Source organism: Chlamydotis macqueenii, chromosome 17 (genome assembly GCF_036417535.1).
Source record: "Chlamydotis macqueenii isolate bChlMac1 chromosome 17, bChlMac1.mat, whole genome shotgun sequence".
NCBI lineage: Eukaryota > Metazoa > Chordata > Aves > Otidiformes > Otididae > Chlamydotis > Chlamydotis macqueenii.
In genome coordinates this window covers 8306217-8319209 of record NC_141572.1, presented here as the reverse complement: position 1 = coordinate 8319209, position 12993 = coordinate 8306217, and the positions used below count along the sequence as shown (strand labels likewise).

Genomic DNA, 12993 nt, shown 5'->3' with positions numbered 1-12993 from the left:
AAGTACATTCATTCATTCAGGGGGGAAAAAAATGTTTTATTTGACACCAGTCCTCCAACTTCATGCTTATTATGACACCAGCTGAAGGTATTATCCAGTTTGGTTTTTTTTCCCATGGATTACATTGGCCTCTGAAACCCAGGTTAATCTCTGCTTTTTGGGAAAGAGTAATTCAGGAACTGGGATGCCAGCACAGCCCAACCTCCTGCCTAATCCATTTGTCCCTTTTCCAGTAGCGTCTGACACAAGAATTTTCTGGGAAAGGTGTAAGAAACCCTGTAACAACCTGACACTTGGCAGATTCCCCTCCCATGTCAGACAGCGCTGGATTTCTGAGGCTCCTTGTGCTGCTTACTATGAGGGGGTAACTGAGCTACAAGAAAAATGCAGCTCCAAGTGTAAAAACCACAATATTTTGTCAAATGCTTTTATTTTTAAAATAGATTGTTGCAATTCTTCCTACAGAATAGAAAAATTATCTGCAGCTAGCAATGCGTGTTTGCTGCTGCCTGCAAGGACAGAATAATTTCTGTTTGCTGGGGGCTGTCCAACACTGATTGCAGCATGTGGCTTGACTGGATGGGGTACAGGAGAGGGTCTCATCTGGAAAACCAGAAAACTGCCTCAGCAACGAGGACTGTCCCCTGCCCTCCTGTGATCTCCAGAAAGGTTAAGTGGCTGCTGCACCCTGACCACTAATTTTTGTGCAGCTCCTTCTCCTTGGGCTCCCCAGGATGCCCAGCAGTGTTCCTCTGCTGTCCTTTGCTCCATGCTCAGATGAAGCTGGGGTGATTTTTCCTCCTTGGAAAGACCTGAGCCCTTTTCCGGTTTCCCATTCCTCTGATAATTCACCCCCTTGCCTGGGCTCCAGGGTCTGGCAGGAGACCGGAGCACTGGCCAGGTACGCCACCCAGGCCAGTTGCCCTCACTAGTGCCACACCAGCCCCTCCATCTCGCCCCCCCCGTAGCAGGAGAAACCTTTTCGGCAGGAGCCCGATCGAGCAGGCTGCTCGAAGGGGTTGGGCTGCCTCCATCCCCGGCGGTTCCCAAGCTCGGAGGAGGCAACACAGCCCCGGGCACCCTGCTCTGGCCCTGCTTGGTGCGGGGGGAGTGCGGGGCTTCGCACCAGGCCCCTCCGCTCCTCTCCAGCCCGGGCTGCCCCGCGCCTCCTCGCTCGCTCCCCGCCGAGCTCCACGCCGCAGGTGACCCCCCGGGGGGAGGGCAGGGGCCGGGAGCGGCCGGGGGAGGGGGCGAGGGGCGGGGAGGCCGGGCTCGGGGGGTCGCTGTCAGCGGCGCCCGCTCGGGGCACGGTTGGGCTGGGCTGGGCTCGGCAGCGCAAAGCTCCGCTCGGCTCGGCTGGGCGCAGCGCTCCGCGCCATGCTCCGCAGCTCCCCCGGCGCGGGGCTCGTCTTGGCGGCGGCCGCGGCGCTCTGCCTCGGCGGGGCGGGAGGCAAGGTAACCCCGCCGGGCCCGGGCAGGGCGGCCCCGGGCTCTCGGCGCGGCGCGGACAGCGGCAAATCCGACGGGGAGGGAGCCGGGGGGGTGCCCCGGGGTTCGGCGTGCGTCGGGGAGGGAGATCCGCCGGGAGGAGGGAGGGTACCGGCAGTCCCGGGACGAGGGATGCAGTGGAGGTACCGGCCGTCCCGGGAGGAGGAATGCGGTGGAGGTACCGGCAGTCCCGGCACGAGGGATGGGGAGGGACGCAGCGGGGCTGCCCCTTCGCCCAGGACCGCCGGCTGCCCTCGGCCCCTGCCCGCTCGGCGGCGGGGTTTGGGGGCTCCTCTTTAGGGCTGGCTGGTGACTTGCCCTGGGGGCCAAAAGGCAGCGGGAGATAACGATGCTGCGGGAATCTGTCCCTGGATCACCCTCTCCGCTTCGATACAGCCAGACCCGAAATCCGGTGCAAGCCCCACCGATAGAACAGCGTTTCCAGCAGAAATCGGAACGCTTACCCAAAGGCATCCCTAACCTGGGGTAGCCTGGCATAAGAAGCCCAAACCAACTGTGCTGTATTACTGTCCGCATGCTCTCTAGTCTTGTGCACCTTGTCCATAGTACGGAGAGCAGGTGAACAGCGCAACTGACAGCTACAGCTCTCAGGACAGGGACCTTGGCGTAGGCTGAGAGCCACTGGGTGAAGACCCAGAGCAGTGATGGAAAGGCAGGCGAGGAACCACAGAGCACCCCACAGCTAGGAGCAGCTGCAGGGCAGAGTCGCTCTGTGCTTTGGGAAGGGTAAGCAGTCCAAGTCCCTGTGAAGTGAGCAGGACTTTTACTGTGGACTCTGATAGGAGCAAGATTTGACACTTCTCGTAGAGATTCTCAGCTCTATAAAACATAAGTCACTATACTAGCAGAAAATAATATTCCATACATGTATGTCTTCTGTTATGTGTGTGTATATATACACAGAAAAAAAAAGGTGGGGGGGTTGCTTTCCCTGGTGGAAAACAGCGTTGTAATTCTGCCTGATACACCGGCTCCCTGCCACAGCACATATGGAAATAGCAATGACTTTGTGGTTGAAACAAAGATGTTTCATCTCACTCTGGTATCCTAGTGAAGATAGCTAGGGTGAGACTTCTTAACTAAGCCACATTTCTGGCACGGAAGTACTAACTTTACAAAGGTACACGCTCAAATCTATTGAATTGTATGGTTGTGGAGTTTTCTCTTTTGTTTCTCTTAACTCAGAATTGCATCACGTAACCTGCAAGCTTACCCTCCCCTGCTGGGTTTGTTACTAGAGATGAACAACTCTCTCATCCACCTGCATACTTCTCTTATTAAACTACATAACTCGCTTGCTGTCCTAAGTTATTACATCCTTCCTGTGCTAGTTTTGTTCTAACTTTGCCTGTACAGACATGAGGTGGACCAAGTATTATCTGTGTGGTGTGCCTTTGGGTGCGAGTGGCGATGGCGGGACACTGAATGCATCAGCAAGCTGTGTAATTTTTGCTTAGTTTTTCTTTTTCCTATGTTTCCTAGCCAACTTCTCTTCTCTAACTCCGAAGTCAGGACTGTTTGATTTCCCTCAGGCAGTATCTGAACAAAAGCATTGACCAGCAGCACTATAGAAAAGAAACTGCCTCCTTAATGAAGAAGCAGCAGCCTCCCGCATACTTTCCGAGACTTGACTTCTTGCTGTGTCAATTATTCCTTTGATCACATGTTGTCTGTAGTCTCTTAACATACTGGACAATTTGCAGAATGAAACTTGGGCATTTTATATTGCTTATCTTCCTAAATGTGACAGTGAAATCTGTGTGTGCAGACACGTGTGTACATCTCTTGCTCCCTGTTTTTGTTATTTTTTTAAGTTGCACTTGCTCTTCACTCATCAAGAACTGCACTATGCTGTGTAGGCTTCGTGATTTTTATCTTTTTTTGGCTACATTGTGGTAGTGTTGCTATGCTAGTAAAAAATACACATCCCACTCTAAGTTAGTGGTTCAAATGTAGCTCAATTTAGCAGTTAAAAAAAAAAAGGTATTCAGATATTTATGAGAAATGGATTGTCTTCTGGCTTAGACTTAACAATATAAAAATATAACAGAAACTTCTGTGGCAAGGGCAAAGTCTGCATTAGCTATAGGAAACTGAATTGTTCTTTTCATCCAGGAAGGTGGTCTCTGCCAGTCAGAGTTGAGGAACTTTATGGTGCGTGGATGTTTGAAACATGTTTTGTGGCAAAGCAGAGCTCTCTCTGGAATCCTTCACTGAGTACTACAGCAATATAAAAATAGGAGTTAGATCAAATGAAAGAAAAGTTGAAGATAAGGTGTATGATGTTTCCTCCTGCATGTCTGTATCAGATGGAACAAGATGTGCAGATAAGTGGCTTGTTTATCCTGAAGGAAGAATGTAAGCCTGATGAAAGAATAACATAGTCAAAATTATGTCTCTGTATGTCCATAAAATATTATCTGTTTAATCAAATCCCTGTGGAGAAGGTCTCTATACCAGTGCCATCTTTCATCTGGTATTCCTCTGTTCCCTTGTTGGCTTAAAGAAAAAAATCAAGCCTTTCTTGTTCCTTTTAAGGGAAGAAATCTTAGTGATCCTAGATCCTAGTGAAAGTGTTAGTCCTGCTCCCAGTGAGGACTATGACAAAATTCCTGCTGGTTTCAGAGGGAGCAGGATCCTTCCCAAGATCAGTGAAGGATTAAAAAAAAATCAACTACTAAAATATGCACCTCAATTAGCAAAGAATGTGGCCTGATTAGTAAAGTGTATAAAATTTCAGCTATTAAATTCTACGGTCCTGATCAACAAAGCATGCTGCACAATTGGCAATGTATCCAGAATCTCAACTACTGTACTAGTCTCCTGCCAGATCAACCAAGCATGCAGCTGAATCAGTAAATTATGCAACTGGAGCAGCAAAATATGCACTTCTCATTGGAGGGGGAAGGATATGGAAATTCTCAAATGTTTTAAATTGACACACAATAGGTCTGTTAGTGGTCAACGTCTGCCTTAAGAAAAGTGGAGGCAAAATATCTAACTTTTATCAAGTCTTTCCAGACAGTTTCTGAACTGGAAAAGTACGTCCCTCAAAATGGCTCAGTGTCTGCTGGCAGCAGCCCTGTTCTTTAACAGATGTACTGCACATCTGGTTCCAATCCCAGCTGCTGCCAGGTGTGGGGGTTTAGTAACACTTTAATGGGATTTTTAGGTCCAGGTAGCTTTTGCTTTATAGGTCACTGTATATGCATTCCAGGCTGTCTTCTCAAGAAATGAAGCCAGTCAAGACAAATAATAGACCTTCAAAGAATCTGAAAGTTTTGTTGGCAATGAGCTTAATATCTATTAAACTCTTCACTATGAAAGTATTCTGTGCTTTAGGAGTAGAGAAGTGATAGGTCTTTCCTATTTTCTTTATATCTTGATTAATTGCCATAGCTGCATCCTATTGTGTTTACAGTGTACTTTGGCAGATATTTACTGTGTGGAGAGTTTGGATGTTTGGCCAGTTTGGGGAGCAGCGATGTTCATGTGTTCTGAAGCAGCGTAGCTGTTTCTCCCTAGCTTGTGTGTATGTGCTTTAAAAATCCAGCCACAGTACCTGATTCTGATCTTCAGAAGGATTTTTGCTTTATTATTTTTGTTTTACACAGAAGACCTGCAGGTTGTCCTATTTTAATGAAGATGCAATTTCAGGATTTCTATAAACTGCACTTTTTTATGTCTAGAAGTAAACTGTGTTACACTGCCTGTGCTAAAGGAAGGCGTGAGAATTGCTTTGTTTTATTGCACTGTTCACTTTAGTACCCAGAAGTCTGAAACATTATTTGAGCCTAAGAAATATCTGGGCTTGGTTGTTTCGTTTTTTTTTTAATCCACTACAATTGGTACATAAAACTGGCTTGCATTGAACTTCTTATTTACTGAATTTCTGTCTCATTTCCAGGTCAGTTCAATGAATGATCCTATTTAGTTCTTTTTCCTGTTTAAAATATTTCCTACTGAGTCCAGAGCAGTGCCCTTAAAACATAATTGATTTGGGTCATTGAACCTTTATTTTTCATGCATGTTAGTTTGCATCCCGCCACTGGTCTGACTGGTATTTCAATTAGAAAAATGCAGGCGGATTTCTCCTAGAGGCTAAAGTTCACGTGGAGTCTCTGGCAAAATAAGATCCTGGAGTACATATCCCTGGAACTGGGCAATGATTCGTAACTTTTTTTCAATTCTCTCTCTGGCCAGAATGTTGTAAACCTGGCGCTCTCTTGTTAGCTTCACGCTAAGCAGCAATAATGTCCACAGAGTTTTAGTCCTGATAATTCTAATTACTGAAGCACTGAAGAAGCTGAAAGCTGAGAAGATGGACGAGGCTGGCCTCAAGTCCTGCACAGCACATGGGACTCTCTCTTTGTAGAGCTGAACCATAATTCTCTCATGTGCCAAGGCCAGCAATGGAAGCAGCAGCCAAGGTAAGAGAAGTAAGCTAGTGGCAGAAGATTTTTGGGACGATGTGTGTGATCTTTATATGGAAGGAACTAAAAGAGTGCAGTACCACTAGAGATGCCAACCATCCTTGGGATAAAAACACTGAAGTAATTTTTGTTTCTTTACTATCTAAGTAGGTTGAAGCAAACAATCCTGTTGCAGTGGTTTAAAAAGACCCAGGAAACAAACTTTCCTGTGGTAACCAACAAATAATTACTATTCTCCTCATCTGCTTCTTTGCATGATAGACTAGGAATGGTGGTAAAATGGTCAAGTCCCTTTCTCCCTGCCTCCCTTTCTTATAAAAAAAACAACTCTTGGCATGTTTGGTACCAGAGAATGGCAACCCAGCAGTAGTGTACCTAGAACAGGTCTGGTATAGCAACTCTTTCCATAACATACCATTATTATTATTACAAGGTCAGACTATGCACTGATATCTCAGGTCTATAAATAATAAACAATTAATAGTAAACATTCAATTTGGTGTTTAGATACTTCCTTGAGTATGGGAAGTACTAAATAGAAAAATAATCCTCTTCTACTTGTACAATGCCATGGCAGGAGCAGGATGGAGTAGAGAGAGGGCAGTATAGGGTCTTGCACTAATATGTGGAACAATTATACAGCAGTAGGAAAAGCCTCACTGGCAGCCTTAGTTCTTGACCTCAATGTAAGAACATTATAATTCCTTTTACAAGCTCTCAGCAGCAAAAGACCTTATAGTTCATTTTTAATATCCTTACTCATGTGATTGCCAATGAAAATGAAGTTCAAATTTTGAGAGGAGAAAAGGCTAAATTGCCTATATTTCTTTGCTAGAATTCTTGGGCCCCTACTGGAACTCACAGAAGTCATCTGGGACTTCAGGAGGATTTAAATCAGGCCAGAAGTACTGTTGGCTTGGATCAGTAATGATGTACATTGAGGACAACATCTGTTTTTGAGTTGCGGTGGAGTCCTTTCATGGTAGAAGAGTTACTAATACATTTACAGCACCTTGCATCAGAGGATTTCAGAGTTTCACAAATATCTAATTAAAGAAACTATTAAATTATGTGAAATCCTTGGTCCTGGGGGAGTAGAGGCAGCACCATTACGCTTCAATATAAAGCAGGGGTGGGTGGTGTTCAAAGTGGCAAAACAAAAGCAAATTTGCCACATGCAAGCCATAACCTGCTAGGCTATCTCATTTTCATCCAGTATTTTATTCTTCTCATTTCTTTATATTAGCAGCCAGATTGCAACATCAAACCAGCTAAACAAAATGGGCTGGTACAAACCTCCAGTCGGAACTACAGTCAGCTCTGAAGAAGGGACATTGGGAAGTTCACTCATCGCTTACTGATGTGTTTCCATAGTGTTTGTGGTTTATTATTCTGTTAAGGAGTAGCAGGACTGTAGCAAGGGTCATGTGCCAAGGATGCCAGTAAGAACAGCTTCCTGAATACAGGAGGTCTGGGATCAAATGCCGCTGAAAGTCCAACCTGATCCAAATCGCAGAAGGTTGGTTGCTCAACCCTTCTGAGGAGGGTGTGCCTGCTCGTACTGTACTTAATCTGGGACTAGCAATCTATTTGGGAGATTTAATCCACTCATTCGACCTAAATCCAGCCCTCTCCTAGTCTTGGTTAGTAAATATTCTGCTGTTTTGAAAGACTGTTTAAGTTTTTATTAAAGGGATTTTTTTTTTTCTGGATTGGTCTTAAAATGTGGCGCCTTTACTGTTAGAACTGAGGCTTGACGCTCAGGGTGCCCATCCCCTTGCCTTCCTGCCTGTATTATAGATCTGCATGGGTGGGCAGTTCAGGTGAATACATTTGAAGTGTATTTGAATACAAGGGCCCCAAGGAGTTGCTCATCAAGACTAACTTCAAATGCAAGCTTAGCAGGCTGAACACTTTGATTTGCCTCTAAAATCAACAGTAACTTATTCCAGGTTTCCTGGTTGAAACTTGAACGGGGAAGAAGAAAGGATGTCTGCAAAGCAGATTTATTTGGAAAAATAAACTGCTCACTGATCGGGACCCTGTAACAACAAACCCAGTGCTTAGTTTTTCCTCTGGCTGTAGTATTTGTGATACTTTTTTTCTGCTTTCTCCCACACCCTCCCTGCTGTGCCTTCATGGTCTCTCCTTATGTGTAGGCAGTAAAATAAAATTTACATGCATCCTGCTCTCTGAAATCCTGGCAAAGGTGGAGTCTTGGAAATTTCCCTTTACAGAGCGCATGAGAGGAGACGAATCCTGGAACAACAAGGTGGGGAAAAGTGCTGCTGTGCGTATACCATTCAAAACTAAGGATATGCGTTCAGACTGTAACAGACCTCTGAATGGCCAGCCTCAGCTGTAGCAAGGGCTCATTTAGAAGCCTAGTTTAAAATATTGCATGAAAGGGAGAGGGTCTGTCTTTGCTTTTTAAGGATCGCTATCCATGTCTTCCGCATAAGCCCTCTCACCTGCTATTGACATTTAGTGAAACAATGACCCGGTTCCCAAGGAGTTGCAGTAACAGCCCTGCACCATGCTAGTGGCGATACAGACTATGCGTGGGGTTTGGCTTTCACATGTGGAATGTTTCCTTCTCCATATGTTTGTACAATAGACTTCCAACATGTGAAACATCTGACGTGTCTGGATAAAACAATAGAGTCATGCAACTGGAAATCCAAGTACAAACAGCTCTCTTTTTTTGCAAGACTAGTTTACATATGTGTGTCTGTATTTTATTTGCTTTTAAAGGTTTGAATTTATTTGCTGGGAAGTGGCCAGCAAAATTTGCATGGGATTGCCTCTCAGTTCCCCCTTTTCCTGTTTCTGGTACTTTCAAAACAAAACAAAGCCTTTTTGAGCACCTAAGCTGCATATGGATTTAATTATTAAAGTCTCCCCCCATGTATTTGGGAGGTTATATATATACAAGGTTAATTTGGGAACACTAGTTTTACAGATTCCTGTGAACATACATAACTTGCTCTAGGGACTCAATAAACTGAACTCTACAAGCAAACTTTTACTACAGCACTATAGCTTTTGTTTTGTTATATGTTTCATCTGGTTACCAAGCAGTTCAAACAGTCTAACCATGTTTTCTACTCTTTAATTTTAGCTGCTTTGGCCTGTTCAATTTATAGAAAATGAAAACCAGATTGATCTTCTGGAAACTCCCTCATCACCCCTGTCAGTTCCCACCAAACCTATCGTTTACTGTTATTTTTTTCTATGGTGTGTTGTGTACACTTTGTTAATGAGAACTTGCTCTAGTAGAAAAAAAGACCTGTGCTGACCTATTAAAACCCTGAAGCAAATGGCCATGGCATCTTGAACTCTTCATTACACTGCCTTACTTTTATTTACGATGGTCCCAGCATATTCGTGATTATTTGCCTGAGGAGACACTCTAAATGATGCCTTTGTTTCTCTTTCTAATGCTTTACATTTTTTTGTATGTTTGAATGAGAGTATTTTCTGAAAAAAAAAAAAAAAAAAACAAAACCAAAACCCAAACAAAAAACCCAACCAACCTAACTACTAGAACAGGGATGGCAGCTTTGTACAGATGTAGGATCTTATTTGATATGGCGTCTTGCATCTTTGTTCGAGAAGCTCTATTTGTCTGTTGAGTGTCCAGTCACAAGAATTAGCTCTGTTTTTTTCCCCTGCAAGGCTTAGTCTGAAGAGTCCACAAGAAAAAGCTGGTTGTTGATGTGAATTCTAGCATTCCCTGGTGGACGTTATCTTAGATATGCTATATGCTTCCTTAGCCATAAAAGCTACTGTTGGGATGAAAGGGGAAACCCAGTATTCAGACTGCTCTCATAATGACATGTCTCACTTACATTTGTTGCATGAACATAGCGCAAGAAATTTATGAGATACTAATGACAGGTTTCTGCTTAAAATAGTTCTACTTTACAAGTGTAGTAGTTGTAGTCCCCAAGGGTACACTGCCTAGTCAAGTGGGTCTTTCCAAGACTGTATTTGCATATTTAAAATAGATTTTTCAAATCATTTCATAGAAAAACAATCTGGCTTTTGTCCCTTTCAGACCGAGATGAGAAGGAAATTAATATTGCAATGTGGGCCTGCAGTGAAGGATGAAGACAAGTTCAGAATAAGACCTGGCATTTAGTTTCTAGTAAAAGCACCTGGATGTAAAAGTATCAATGAAATTAAAGAAAAAATTAGAAGTGTCCTATGCCTTGACCTAGGTCACTTCCAGGGCATTTCTATCTGTATTTCACACTCCTACCAGTATTTTATCCACTTCATGAGCATATCTACACCTTAGTATACAACAATTACTGCATAATCAGTCAATGCCAGGGTTATTCCTGTGGTGGTAACTTCAACCTGGGAAACTGTCAGATAGCAAAAGTACCCATAAACTGCTAGGCTCCTGCCAAGCCCAGAAAAAAAAAAAAAAAACCAAAAAAAACCCAAAAAACCCACAACACTATTCATGATAAGAATTTCTAGCCTTAAAAATGTAAATCAAAGAAAGAACTGGATAAGGAGAAAGAACTCCACCTAGCCAGACTTACATAGCTGTAACTTGCAAGACTTCTTGTAGGTGAATCCAACTCAATCTTAATTAAAGAACTGAAAGGGGAGCACTAAACCTTCGGCCTATTTGTGATATGAGGGAAAAAGAGCAATAATGATTTTATCGTCTTTTCAATATCCTGAGATTTCACCCATGAATCTTTAGATTAGCCAATAAGCCTCCTGAAATCCCACCTTTGCTGAGAGGGAGAGATATTCTTTCAGAGGGCTGTTAAAACCATCTCTAACTCCTGCTCTGAATTTCCCTCTGAAAAAAAAAAAACCAAAAAAAAAAACCCCCAAAAAACAAACAAACAAAAAAAAAAAACAAAAACAAAACCCCAACTCTGGCTTTTGTCTGTGGAGGGAAGCAAGCCAGATTAGCCAGCAAAGCCTCGCACCCAGAGCTGGGTGATCTTCATTCATGGCCTTACATAGGAATCTTGCATCAGGTACTCAAAATATCTGTGGCTACTGCAGAAAATTCTGCCCATTGCTCATAACTACAGTGTAGGTTGTAATCTCTGGCCTAATACAGATAAACTGGTTTCGCTTCTCACCTGAACCTCCCAAATGCAGCAGAGAATTAGGCTGCCTTTCCACTGGTTGCTCGGAATGCAAGTGCAAAATGTCAAGTAACAATGTGTGCCCAGACTGCATATACTGCTGATCACGCTATGGAAAGCTGCGCTGTTCCATGGGGGATTGTTCAGAAAACAGCCTCTGTTTGTATCTCTGGGAACAAGCATTTTTTGTAAGGAGAAAAAGGCATTGCATCTCCAGAGTTAAATGAGAAGGTCTGTTGTTCTCCACAGAAACTGGAGTGCGCTGCTGTGCCTGGTGGTTGTTGGAGTGCCCATGTTTGCTTTTTTGTGATTTTCCTTTTCCCCACCTCCCATTCCCAGAAAGGATCAGGCAGGAGGGATGGTGACCTCATGGTGCAATTATGCAATCTGGTTGAGGCCAGGTACCAAAACACACTGCAGCTGTGAAGCTGGGACCTCAGGGTGGCTGGGGGGCCCAGGGCCTCCTGCCTCTAATGAGATCGCTGACCTTCTTCTGCTACTTCTTCTGCAGCTGCTTTGATTCACAAAGATTTGTTGTAGCAATGGTCTGCCTAACGGTTTGGCAAGCTGCCGTAGGAAATGCTGCATCTACAGGCAGGCGTGAGGTGCTGGCCTCAGAGACCCAGAGCAGATGAGGCTATCCTGAGCCCTGCCATCCTCACAGAGCCTAGTTGCCTTTGTCCAAGGGTATGAAAACACTACCATCGTCCCTGGTTTCCCCCCACCCCAAGAAGTGAAGAGAAGGTTGTCTGTTCCCCAGTGAAATAAAGCAGCACCTTCCAAGGAATCTTGTTGCAACGCTTGAGCTCGAGGCTCAGCTGCAGCAACGTCACATATGGGAAGAATAAGAGAAAATAGCATGCCTACAGTCTGAGGCATATTTGGGCCTCCAAGTCCTGAAATATCATTCAGGCTTTGCATTCTTTGCTCTAATTGCTGCTTCCTTCCTCTACTCTTCTAAAAATGTTTTTCTTTTCCTTGTCTCCTGCAGCAACAGGCTTCCACAGTCCCCTTTGCCTTCCTACCTGTGTATTTATTCTCTTCAAATGTCCTGTAAACCATTAAAAAAAACAATATAAAACTTGGTAATAGTCATGAAAACAGGGCCCTGTGAAGCTGTCTGGTGTGTGCCAAGAAGGAATATAAGACAAGTCAGGTTCTTTCCTGAAAATGGGATTTGCAGAGTGGAAATGTCACATCCATAATCACTTTTATGTGGTGGAACTGCTGCTACCCACCACTGGAATAACAGAGCATCTGTTAAAAAAATGCCATTTTTGTTTTGCTTAAATCCAGCAGGTTACTCTCGCTCCAAGAAATACTAGACTCTTGTTTAAAAACATGGTGCAATTGATACTGTAAGTGTATTAAAACCAAATGTATGCTCAGCTCAGCTCCAGGGTCCTACAACTGAATCCTGTTCAGTGCTTGTTTACGTGAATTTCCTCAGGGAGCAAGGACAGAGCATGAACTGTGTGCACAGGTGTATGGGTTTGTGTTGGGACAGGGTTATTGGGAGGGCAAGGGAGAGCCCTCAGCAAGCAGGATGCTCTCATAATTGATGAGAACCCTTTTGGAGATGAAGCTGAAAAAGAATCACAGTTAAGGACTGATAAAAAGAGACAGGAACAACTCTCTCCTAACTAAGCAAAGTGTTGGCAATTTTTGTTACACTCTGTCACTCCCATGTCCTGATCGACTTCTGACAAGTTTGCTACTTTCAAGCATCCAGAGGTACTTGAAGAGTTGCCCTAATACAGGATGAGAGAATCTCCTTTTGCTTTTGCCTCATGCTTTAAACAGCAAAGGCAATTTGGCAGATGGGGAAATGGTGATTCCAAGGCACTTCCAAGAATTCTTGTACTGCCAGATGGAAAAATAGGTTAGATGTGCTGCTGCTGTATGTAGTTCATGCTAATGAAAGAAAA

At 44.1% G+C, this 12993-nt stretch overlaps 1 protein-coding gene across 1 annotated transcript in view; it reads left to right on the top strand.

Moving 5' to 3' along the window:
• The first annotated feature begins 1080 nt into the window (after positions 1-1080).
• The window catches only part of LOC104476380 (uncharacterized), a 36183-nt gene continuing 24270 nt past the window's right edge, over positions 1081-12993 (top strand). Inside the window, exon 1 of the mRNA XM_086761864.1 lies at positions 1081-1202. The gene's annotated coding sequence lies outside the window, so the exon portion shown is untranslated. The remainder of the gene's footprint in view (positions 1203-12993) is intronic.